Below are 13,804 nucleotides of genomic sequence, written 5' to 3' on the forward strand. Positions count from 1 at the left end.
TAGTGTCATACCACGTCCATTTCTGGCATTAAAACTGGAATGCGAGCACTATATATCTCCCCCTAACGATAGGAAGTATGTCTCATCAAAGTGACCGTTTACGGATATCGTAGGATAGAGATCCACAGTTATAGATTGGAAATATGAGACAAGTGTTGGTGATTCGTAATCAATCAAAATATTTAATCATTTCATGTAGACCCATTGAGATAGTAAAATTGAGGCACATAAACAACGTACTTAACCAAATAGGCGTTAGTGAAAAGAACGTTGAGATTGTATCAAGTAACCATATGGTACACACTAAACGCTTGGTAAGTTGTGGGTCTTAAACGTGCAACATCATTACATATCCCCATGTAAATATCGGTAGGTTAGTACCCATAACTAAGTCCGAGCTCTACTGGATCGTACTATGAATGAACATGAGGAATTATATGTTCAACGATGATCCCAGTAGACATGCAAAATGAAATCATCAAAGGTCTTTGAGGTGAGCTCTTCAAAGATATCCAATTGAAAAATTAGAAAGGATGGAAGGGTGCTAAACCATAGTTTGATGAACTTAGCTAAAAACTTAGCAAATGCAGCATTTCTTGTGGATAGCAAAGCGACGTGTGACCAACGCGTCGATGCTTTAATCAATACCATAAAATACTTAGAAGGTCTGCATTCTTGGTTGAATAAGTCCACAAATGTCATCTTAAATATGTTGTAAGAATGGACTATGCTCAATTGAAGCGTTCACATGAGAAGGTTGACAATAAGAGTTATCAATTAAGCAGGTTTTGTCAGGAGGCTGTGCAGGGGAGCCTGCGGGGCTGCAGGGACTGTGGGGCTACAAAGCCGTGCAAGGCAGCTGCGGGGCAGGCAGCTGAGTTGCGTACAACCAATTTTTGAATGTCTGACAAAGATATTCCTCTCCATTATCAACATAAGTATTCAGATGGAAATTATTGGTATGTATGGCCTTTAAAACTTAGCAAGGCACGAAAATATAAAATACAATCTCCGCATGAGATTCGTAAAACAACTACCTGTTTCCCGTAGAATAGTGTGGGTGGTTATGCAATCAGCAATACACTTAACTTCGCTGCGGGACATCATCAAAATAAATTAAGAGAGTCAGCGATACGGGGAACAATTCCAAGCAATACCCCGTAGGATATTGTCAGAAAGAGAATTGAAAAAAATAGTATAATCCTATCGAATGTATCACATGACAATAGAACTACAATCTTCAACTTAAGAGTTGAAAAAACATGGTATTTGAGCAGTTGAATACCAAACAGTTAGGGTGGTAAAAACCATCCAATTAGTGTGGGTGGTTACTAATAATAATAAAATCGTTTGAGGTATGACACAATTTGAAGAAAACCGGAAAAGATAACCGGAAAACCATGTCTAAATAACTCAAAACCGAATGAAACTTTGGAGGGAAAATGCTTCAACAAAGAATGTTGAAATATGCCGGAAAACAACGAGAAAAAGGGGAATAATTTCCGAAAAACTCGCTAGAAAACCTGTGGCCCCGGTGACCGGAAAATCGGTAGCCGACGGCTGAAATCTGGCCGGTTAGGAGGCCAGACTTCATATCCGATAGGGATTGACCGGAACTGGGTAGTGATGCCTAAAACGCTAGAAATAGGCCGGAAGGCGGCCAAAACGGTCAGAAACATCGGCAAAACGTTCCGGAAACGTGCCAGAAACACTAGAGATCATAACGATGTCAAATTTTGACATTCCGAGATTTGTTTTCCAAATGTTAAGTGCCAAATTGACAATGTAGTATAATTGGGGTCCTATGTAACCAAAAAGTGGGCAATTTAAGAGCCATATGCAGTTGCATACGTTGACCATTCATGCTAATTTTAAGGCAAATAAAATTATCACAAAATCATCTTGTAAACAAGCAATACGAGAAATTTTATTGAATATGCTAATATTTAATACAACACAAACAAGTTTCCAATTCTAATAGATGACTTAAGTTAAAGTTGCGTAAGAAACATGACAATGGCAACGTCATACTTGAAAAATATTAAGCAGAAACCATAGTCAAAATAGATTGACTAATCAAATGTCTGTAGCAACAAAATCTTGCATATCGGATCGGGCATAGCCTTAGCTTGAGACTCAAAATCTATTATTTGGAGATTGGAAGAATATTACGTGTACATCTCAAATGTTCCCTCAATAGATATAGATATAGGAGCAAAAAATGGCTTGTGTTTATTGGATGTGGAGCATGTATCAAGGTTGACTCTGGTAAAACAACATCAAAGATATTTATTAAATCACTGTAAAGTGTGTCCCATAGAATTTTGAGATCTTTTATTAGCAAATATTGTTGCTTCAGAGTAGTATGAATTTCAACTCAAAATAAATGAGTACGTAAAAGATATTGAGATTGTCATCTATAGACATGAGTTTGAGAAACTCAAAAATTCATGTAACAGTCTCGATGACAACGCATCTTATAAGAAACGAGGGATACATAGGTTTCGAATGATCGAAACTAGTCAAGTATGTAACTGGAATTAGAAGAGTTGTGATGTATATGGTCACAAAATAATTGATGCATAACGACGATTCTCATGATCGCACCTAAAACAGCGGTGCACTCAGGCAACCACACGAAATCGATTTCTTCCCTTATAATAATGTGACTCCCCCAGGACCATCACACGAAAAACGTTGACCAAGAGGGGAATCAGATCCCTCTTTGGTCTCATCGGCGTTATAAGAAAAACGGGAAAAGAGACATGAAGAAGGCTAATAACGCCCGATAATTTATATATATATGCTCAAAAGCAACAATTTTGAGAAAAACTTACTTGATGGTCTGCCAAATAAACCGCATTAATTTGAAAAAGTCTTCAAATTTATCATTATGCAGGAAACCTGCTTGATGAATCCTTTTTCCTTGTCGATCTTTGTACTGATGGCATAAAAAGCTCTCGAGTAACAACCATCTCTAGTATACATGCCATCACAATGGTACGACGAATGATCATTTTTCCTATATGAGTATGTGAAATATAGTTAGGAGCCAAAACATGCAAATAGACGATTAAAGAATTAAATAGGAAAAGAAATAGAGAAAAGAAAGAAGAAGGTTTAAAGCCAAATGGGTTGTTGGGCTCGGATGGCTTGAAGCCCAAAAGGGGTTGTTGGGCTAGTAAAAGGCCGAAACTTGAGTTGGGTTAGCCAATCATAGGTGGGTCAGGCAACAATGGTCCATATCGAACATATCTGAGATCAAGCTTGGGAGGGCAGCCGAGAGAGGTTGCGAAGCTGCGCTGGACCGATGAAAGCGGGGTCGAGTAGAGACCGGGCTGGGTCACAGTGGTCCTAGCGTCGTCAATGAGCTGCAAGGGGGTTGGGGGGGGGGGGGGGGCTGATCGAGGAGCAAGTGGTGGGTAATCTCCCTTGTCTGGAGATATATATATATATATATAGATATATTTTTTTTCTCAATTAAGGAGGTCCGCACCAATGATTTTGGTGCAGATTTCCATTTTTGAACTACTTTTCGGTCGAATTTCCTCATCTCCACCGTCTAATATCTAGATCATATTGTGTAGATTATCTTTGCAAAATGTCAGCCAATTTGGTGATCGTTAAGGTCGTCAAAATTGACAAACAAATGGACAGACTAAATTCTGTCAAACATGAACCGTTTATGTTTTTAACAGAAAAACACATTTTTGAGGGCCTTAACAATCACCAAATTGGCTGAAATTTTGCAGAGATGATATGCACATCTAGATACTAGACGGTGAAGATGAGAAAATTCGATCGAAAAATGGTGAAAAAATGAAAATCTGCACCAAAAGAATAATGCGGACCTCCGCAGCCGAATGACTGTATATATATATTTTTTATTCCTCAGAATTTTCTTACCAATTATGACCACCAACGACTCCGCGAGAAAGACAAAGTCACAAAGACCTTCCAAGTTGTTCCCCAACAGGAAGTCCCAAGTAGCTAAGAGACGAAAGCCAAGACCGAGATTCATTCAGCTATTATTTGGGTATTTCTTTATTATAATTTTTCGCGAATGTTCTTAACAATGATGCAAGTGTCGTTAGTGTAATAATCTTCTTCATTTTGAGTTCATAGAATCAGTCTTCATATTGTTTGGGCTTTGGACTATTTAACAGAGATAGAAAGGCTAATATTTTGTTTACTTCTGTATTTTCCCTTCTCGTGCTTGTTTTGTTGACAAAAATGCCTGATTAGACGACATTGATGTGTGAAAGTCGACTGAAGGTGGCCATGGAGAGTGGAGTATGTGATGCGATATGATGTGAATCCCATTTTTTTTTGGCTGGACTGTGATCACTATATTTTGTTTGCGTTGATTGCTATGAGTCGACGGTCCAAACTTAGTCGGTTCGTAATCAGTGTGGTGCATGCGGTACTAAAATAAATTCTTCGTTCAGGATAAAATAATAGGTTCCATTCTATTGTTTAAGCATCAACAGTGCATCAACAAAGTAGAAAACTGTAGGAGCAAAAATAAGCCATACATTCTAAATAAAATGTAGCAACATTATACCTTCATTAGCAACACTGTTAGCATTGGAACTAATGTATGTGAGGATCAATTAAGTATTTAATCCTTAAATATATATGAATCAGCTCGTTGGATTGAACTTGATATATATATATATATATATATATATATACACACGTGGCTTTTTAAGTGTGGATATCCGTATTTTAGCTTAAGGTACGGATTTTCATTTTTTACCAACTTTCCAATTGCGTTTTCACATCTCCACCGTCCAGTCCTTAGGTAATAACGTATAGATCACCTCTGCAAATGTTCAGCCAATTTGGTAATAGTTAAGTCACTCAAAACTGTGTTTTTCTATTATACACATGAATGGTTCAAAATCGGCAGATTTAATCCGTTCATTGGTTTAACTTAATTAGATACCTTAACGATTACCAAATTGTCTGAAATTTTACAGAGATGATCTATACATTATTACCTAAGAATTGGACGGTGGAAATGTGAAAACTCGATCGAAAACTCGATAAAAAATGAAAATCCGTACCTTAGCTTAAGGTACGGACCTCCGCACCTGAAAACCTGTATATATATATATATATATATATATATGGATGTAGGGGTGACAATGGTATATAAAACCATCACAACCAATTTGTATACCAACCGTACCAAATACGTTGGTATACCAAATATTCGGTACACAGTATATGGTACAGTATACCGTACCAACATTAAAAATATGGTAGGTAGGTGGTGTAGATTTTTCATATACCATGGTATATCGCACCTACCAACTTATATTATATTAAATTATTTAATTAAATTTATCTTTAAATTTCAACCGTAGATTTATTGAAAAATAAATCCAAACCGTATAAATATACTAACCTTAATCTAATCTCTCTGAGTTTCTTTCTCAATTACACTCTTTTTCTTGTCTTTAATTTTTTTATTTAATTATGAATGAATCGATTCAATCGAATTCCCAAGTACAAATGCTTAGACCTATCAGTAGCACCATCACTGTTTACAACATGTCAACATATATCGCATTTAAACCTATCATTTATTTTTTCAATTGTTTTGAGAAATGAAGTACTTTTTAACAGTTTGACTATTTGGACTTTGGCTTTCTATTTATGACTTTGTATTTGGTAATTTAGTTAAAGTTATATAAGACTTTGAAATTCTATTGCTATTTCACTTATTTGGATTAGGCCTTAAATATGTTGGTACAAGCCCATTACCAACTGTACCAACCGAGTACCAACCGTACCACTTAATTGGTATACCAACGTTATTGGTTGGTATAAATTGTGGATTTTTTATACCAAATATATATTGGTTGGTATATGGTATTGAAAAATTAAGACTGGTATACCAACCAATCCAGCCTTAACTTAGAGGCTAAACAAAACTTATGCTCAGTGGGCTTTTCCCAAGCCACCACCACGTGGATCATGCATACTAACCAAAACAACACTAACAAATTCTAATACAAAAAAAACATAGGTGAAACAATAAAATAAATAATTAAACTGAATATTAAAGAAAAAAATATAATATATTATTTTATAAAACGTATCCAAAATACTACATTTTAGAAAATAACGTATCCCGTGTCATGCCGTACCCGTATCCCGTACCCGTATCCGTACTCGTGCATCATAGGTGAGAGAGAGAGAAGTAACGGTGTTGTGGATGTGAATGTCCAGGGCTGCCGGAGAGCCGCTTTAGCTTATTTCAAGAACTTGCCAGAAGCGAAAAATGAAGAAATATCTCAACGATTCAGAGCTGCAGGCCCAACTCCTGATAGGAGAGTAAGCTTAATTTACTGGTCGAGCAGCTGCAACGTTATGGACATCAAGGGGCATCATCGTCGTCAACCTCCAATGATGTCGTTTACAGGTTTTTAAGGAGATTCTTCGGCACAAATGGAGATGGTATGTTGGATTACGACGATTTTATCACTTTTTATTACTTTGAAAAGAGTGGGAGGACGAAGTTGCTGCGTGAAGGTGGCCATGGAAAATGTGATCGGGATAGATGTGATTACTACTACGTCACTGCTGGAGTCTATTTTGTCTGCGTTGATTGTTTTAATGATTCAAATGAAGAGAAAAGTTTCAATCTTTGTACCTCCTGCGCGGTACCGGGATAGAAGGCACACTCACCAGCACAACAACTTTGTGGACAACTTCGTCTTGCTGGGTTCCAAGTTTGTTCGTAGATCCACCGCACTGACCATAGTAACACGAAAGTTTGAGGTTAAGTACACCATTAATCTTTACACATGCTGATATGCATACATACATTCTTTCTTTCTTTCTTCCTTCTTTTTGTTAGTATATGCTTGCACAGTTACGTTCTGGCTAAATTTTTTTGGGTACAATTATTTGACTAAATTTTGCTGTAGATATATCATTCCAGTTTCTAGTATATATAGAAACTTTGTTGGCATATGCTTATACCCAGCCATAATCAGCGTAACTATTAGCACACTCAGTCTCATAAGTAACCTAACACCGAAGTACCGGCAGAAAGCCAGCCACACCGGCTGTGTAACGAGCCGCCCCGCGGCCCAAGCTGACTACATACGCGCCCTCACATGCATCTCAAAGAGAGCTCCAAAGAGCACTTCAACTGGACTTAGTCCCACATCGGAGGATGAGTGAATGATCTATCTCAACTCAACCATAAAGGTCAAACCCTTGACCTCATAAGATAAGCAAACTACACCACTCACTGTTACTCTGCATAAATTACTACCGACCTAACTTAAGCATCAGAGAGTTGAAGACTACGCCGCCGTGGTCTCCAATCTTATGATTTGTGCTACTTGTGACAGGAACGAGAACAAGAAGCACGACGTATTCATTAAACGAATAGTGAAGCGTATTGCCACAGCGCAATACACTATATTAACATTGGCATCATATGTGGGAACCCGTAATAAAAAGTTCCCATGAAACACATGCAACATCTCACGAAGCAACTGCATTTCGAAATGAGCACCCCCAACTCTCTGACAGTCACATGGAGGATATAACGAACCTCAGCTTAAACCATACCCTACCCTCCACAAACGATCTCATAAATCTCACCCCCACACCCGGGATTGTTGCCAGCACTAGCGCGACACCCGACCCCGTGACTGCTGCAAGGATAGAAAACATGGCAAAGGACCTCGCTTAATGTCAGTAGCGCGAGGCTGCAGCTTTGCAGGCCAAACTCGACAAGATGCGAGCGCAATGGGAAAGGGCTGAACGCAATTGTCAACAAGAGGAGTCACAGCACGAAGGCAGCGCACAAACAAAAAGGTAAGAACAAGTTAACCTGAGCATTAGCTTAACCCCCTATGAGCTCGCTACGAAGAGGCCTCCATCCCCAAGGCACATTCGTAATCGCGAAGAATGAAGCATGAGCGTTACTTCCCTCTCACGACCCCATACTGATGGCCACATTACGAACCCCACGCTGGCCTTAATATTATAGCGGTTGACTGCCATAGAGCAGCGGGATGCCAATCCGCGTTACCAACCAGTATTTGCGGTCATGCCAGGTGCCTTCACCACGCAAATAATGAATACTGTATGCCCACCGCAGTCTAAGAGCCCGAAGATTACTCCGTACACGGGTGAGGGCGACCCGTTTCGGCACATAGATAACTTCAAAAAAGTCACTGCCAGTAGAGAATTTAATGACACCACACTCTGTCACCTGTTCAACGAAACATTGGATGGGAATGCCATGAATTGGTTTTTCGAGCAGCCAGCAAATTCCATGGACTCGCTTGAACAGTTGACTACGACGTTCCTTAACCAGTTCATCCTCATGGCCGGCGCGACACACACCACAGATGGTATGTTCCAGGTGAAGTAAGAGAGCAGAGAGACGACACACACCAAATGCCGCAACCTCAACAAAACACTTGCCTTGGCTGCATTCAAGGAAGGACTGCGGTCTGAGAATTTCATGTTCCACATCAACATGGACCCATGGATGCGTGACGCCACCTACGATGAAATCATGACAGAGGCGGTGCAGTATGCTCAAGCTGAATATGTCACATACAGGGAAAAGCGAACGCCCGTGCCATTAGATAAGAGTAGTGCGCTAGAGTCGTCCATACCTCCAGGAACGATCCCCATACAGCGCGGCCTCTTCCCTGGCACTGAAGACCACAGCAAAGGAAAAAAGAGAGAGTGACACCAATCGAACCGCCATATGGGTGTAATCATGGTCGGTAGAGAGGCCAGGGTAAGCACAGGAGGCTCGGCGACGAACGCTGCGATAGCAGAGACCCTCGTCAAGTTAACACGATGGATCCAGACACCATCGAGAGAAGAAACCCTAGAAGACTTCTTCCACAAACACAAGGAGACGTTGAGAAAGCCAGGGAGGCCATAACGTCCTCAAGCCGAGGCAGAAACTGGTAAGTGGTGCAGGTTTTCATAAAAATGGGAGCCACAACACAAATGATTGTAGAACCCTCAGCGCAATGAGAGCTAACAGTGATACAAGAGTTAGGGCAGCGCATCCAAGGGCACAGCAAAACGTGGTGGCAGCGGTTGAGAACCTGCACCGCATCAATGTAATTGAGGACGGAGCCCCAATGACAAGCATGTCCAACAGTGTGAAAAAACGTTTCGCCCGCAGCCATCACCTAGGACAAGTGTGCGCCATCACGGAGGGAAACGCCAAAAGGTAGAAGGAAGGATGGAAGCAGATCACCTTCACTGAAGAGGAAGAAATCAATATCTCTCTACCCAACGATGACGCATTCCTCATAGATGTAGTCTTGGGTGAATTGTGGGACGTGGGTAAAATGATGATCGATACAGGATCACCAGTTAATGTTCTATTTAAGGGATGGTACAAAAAGATGGAGCGTAGTGGTAAGAAATTAGTACAAGACCATGAACCATTGATCAGCTTTTCTAGAGACATAACCCAACCTCTGGGCTCAGACTGCATGATGGTACGCATTGGAACTGTGTCATCCAAAGTCTGCGTCGAAGCCGAGTTTATCATAGTCGATGCCTACAGTTCTTACAACGGAATAAACGGTCGGCCTACTATCAACCGAATGCGAACCTTCATCGCGGGATACATGATGTTCATCAAATTCCCAACCCCAAACGGAATAATGCAAGTCCGGAGATCAGAATCTGTGGCAAAAGAGTGCCAAGCACGCGCAGTTAGATGCACGCGCAACTGACATGAAATCTTAGTGGTACATGCTATAACAAACTTAACCGACAAGGTTGTTGATGCGCGAGATGGTGAAGTAGCAAAAGGTAAGGGCAAGAAAAAGACTACACCTTATGAAACTAAGACCCCAGCGAATCCCGAATATTCCTTGAAAAACATCACACCCTTCCCGCACCACCCGGAACGAAAGATCAACATCAGCGCTACCCTTAGCCCTATAGTAAAGAGGGATCTAACAAAATTCTTGGGAGAAAGCATGGAAGTATTTGCATGGTCATATGAGGATACGCCTGGCATCTCGCCTGACATCATCATGCACGAGCTACACATCAAACCTTCCGCATATCCAGTCAAACAGAAGCGTCGCAACTTTGACGACGAAAAATGTATGGCAATACGCCAGGAGGTCGACATGTTGAAAGGCATGAAGTTCATTAGAGAGGTTTAATGCCCAGAGTGAATTTCAAACTGTGTCATGGTTCGTAAAGCCAACGACAAATAGCGGATGTGTATGGATTACAAGAATGTGAACAATACATGTCCTAAAGACAGCTTCCCTCTACCCAGAATTGACCAACTAATCGATGCAACAACAGTTCATGAGTTGCTAAGCATGATGGACGCCTAGTCTGGGTACAATCAAGAAGCTACGACCTTTATTATTGACAGAAGCCTTTATTGTTACAATGTCATGCCATTTGGGTTAAAGAATGCAAGGGCTACACATGTGCGTTGTGTCACACAAATGTTCGATAAGCACATCGATAATGAGATTGAAGTGTACATAGATGATATGTTGGTCAAGAGCATCAAAGCCGAGGACCATGGAGCCAACCTCCGAACCATCTTCAACGTGCTTAAAAAGTACAAGATGCGGTTGAACCCATAAAAGTGTTTTTTCGGCGTAACGACAAACAAGTTCCTGGGCTACGTTGTTAGCCAACGCGGCATAGAAACAAACCCGGAAAAAGTAAATGCCATTCTAGATATGGCGTAGCTAGTGCTTAAGAAGGATGTGGAGGCCCTTCAGGGAAGACTTGTGGTATTATCACGATTTATCTCAAGGTTGACCGACAAATGTGAACCATTCTTAAAGCTATTAAGGCGTTCCAAGAGAAAATTGATCGAGTGGACACCTAACTTCCAAGAAGCCTTTCAGGGGCTAAAAGACTACCTCGCCGCAGTGCCATTATTGTCAATCCCGCAACCAGGAGAGCCATTGTACCTTTACCTCGTAGTGTCCACAACCGCGGTTAGTAGTGCATTAGTCCGCTAGGACGAAACTAGAGAATTGTCAGTCTTCTACGTTGGTAGGGCCACGAACGGTTCAGAGATGAGATACCCGACACTAAAACAGTTAGCTCTCGCGCTCATTGTTGTGGCTTGACAACTGCGCCATTATTTCCAAGCTCACAGTATCCACGTATTTACAAACCAACATCGTAAACAAGTACTGCAGAATCCAGAGCACTCGGGTGACTCAACAAGTGGGTTATTGAGCTAATCGAATTTGACATCAAATACAAGCCACAACCCGCTATAAATGGCCAAGCCGTAGATGATTTTATTGCAAAAATTATTCCCCGAGATACGAACGAGATAGCAGCGAGCGGTGTCATGGTCAACACCACAGTTTTCCCATGGAGCTTACAGTGTGCGGTTCCAGCTGCATCAAGTCTAGCGGTGCAGGCATCATTCTGAGTGGACCGGGGGGACTAGAGCTGGAGTACACTCTCAAGTTCAGTTTTCCTGCCTCCAATAATGTAGTGGAGTATGAAGCGCTGATTGTAGGACTACAGTTGGTCTTCAACACTAACGCAACGAGTATCAATATATTCAGTGAATCTCAGCTGGTAGTCAATCAAGTCACCGGGTATTTCACCGCCAAAGACGAGCAATTAATAGCTTACTTGGCATACATCACGACGTTATTGAAACGATTCGAATTCTATCACAGCACCCAGATCCCGAGGGTCAGTAACGAAAGGGCGGACTCCTAAGCAAGGCTTGCAACGGCACAGCCACATCAATGCCATAAGGATACCAGGGTCGAAGTGCTCCACCATCCTTCCATCTCTAAGACCTTATATGAGATATGCCAGATAGAACGACAACAAGACTCGTGGATGGATGAGATCGTAACATTTAAACATAAAGACAAGCTACCCGAAGACAAGGAGGCCGCAAGACAGTTAAAGAGACGCGCGGTAAGATACCACTTGCAAAACGTACACTCTATCGCCAGGGTCTTCTGAACGCCAGCTTAAGATGTGTCTTCAACTGAAGAAGGCAAATAGATCTTGTAAGAAATTCACAGTGGCGAATGCGGTAATCACTACGGCAGTTGCGCACTAGCCGGAAAGACACTGCGAACAGACTATTATTGGCCCACACTTGCCACTGACGCACAAGAGCTAGCCAGATCTTGTCACAAATACCAAATACATGGATTTATACCACGACAACACTCAGAACCACTATCATACATAGTCAGCCCATGTATTTACTGCCTCTGGGGCATGGATTTGATCGGCCCACTTCCCTTCGGAAATTGTCAATTTAAGTGGGTCATCGTGTGCATCGACTATCACTCCAAGTGGATTGAAGCTGCACCTTTCGCCGCAATAACAACTGAGAAGGTCTAACATTTCCTATAGCGCAATATATTTTACCGCCATGGTACGCCGAAGTCTATTATCACAGACAATGGCACACAGTTCAATAACGACATCCTGATCACGTGGTGCAAAGTAAGGGGGACTACGCTCAAGTTTGCCTCTGTCGCGCACTCCAAGACTAATGGGCAAGTAGAGGCTACCAACAAACTAATCAAGGGCATCCTAAGGAAGAAGTTGGATGATGCAAAGAGATTATGGCCCGAGAAGCTTGACGAAATATTATAGGCAATCCGAACCGCGCCAACAGAGGCCGTGGGCGAGACACCCTTATGTCTAATCTATGGCACAGAAGCAGTACTCCCCATCGAAGTAATCCAATCAACACAATGGGTTTCGCTATTTAAACCTAAGACCAATTCGGAAAACATGCAACTAGATAAAGACCTCTTGGAGGAGAAACGCATTGCAGCGCACCATCGCAACATCCTGAATAAGCAGCGCGTGGCACATTTCTACAACTCTAGAATAAAGAGCAGAACACTTCACCTCGGCGACTGAGTCCTCAAGAAAGTTTAAACAAAGGTTACCAGACTACGCCCGAGATGGGACAGACCATATAAAGTTGTCGTGATCGTTGCGCCCAACACGTACTACCTGGAAGACAAGTACGGAGAAAGACTAGCCCACCCTTAGAACATGGAACAACTTAAGTACTACTACAAGTAACGGTCCGTGTGTAGCGCAACACATCGTTGATCCCTCAGGCCGCTGCAATCCTCTGATCCCGACGCATTGGCCTATCAAAACCAACTTGTCCAGGCTCGTTGCGCCCAGTTGGCTGAGAGGACTGGGGTCGAGGGCCGAGAGGTCCTCATACACCTTGTTGTCAGTGAAAGTCAGAGGCCCCGTCTGGGTTGTTTTTTTTTTTGCCTCTTGGGCTGCGGCGCTGCAACTGTCATGCCAATCATATCTTTAGGTACGGGGGTGGCCTTCGCCTTATGTTGAGTGGCGACCACTTTCTGCGCTTTTTTCTTCCTTCCCCCTACAAGGACTCCGTCGGCATGGCCAACCACATATCGGTGTCTATCTGTCCCACCCATTCCACATCGCTACGGCGGGGCACACCTTGCTTGTTTGGCAAGGATGCATGTGTCGGCACTGCGAAGTCTTTGGCATGCGACCCATCCACAACCCACTTCGCGACACCATTCACTTTCTTACTTACTGCCGCAAACTGCTTGGCCATCACTCATTGCAGCATGGTTAGAGCGAGTCTTTTGGTGTCCGCAGTCATGTGAGGATCTTCTTGCTGCAAGAACCACGCGTAACAAACACGTTCTGACTTCTTGAAGTTCTTGTTTACCGAGAGCGTCATAGCTGCACAAACACAATCACGGATCAATACGCCAAAAACAAAAGTGAAGGGCGTAATTGCATCACTTACGGT

Source organism: Argentina anserina, chromosome 4 (assembly GCF_933775445.1).
Source record: "Argentina anserina chromosome 4, drPotAnse1.1, whole genome shotgun sequence".
Taxonomy (NCBI): domain Eukaryota; kingdom Viridiplantae; phylum Streptophyta; class Magnoliopsida; order Rosales; family Rosaceae; genus Argentina; species Argentina anserina.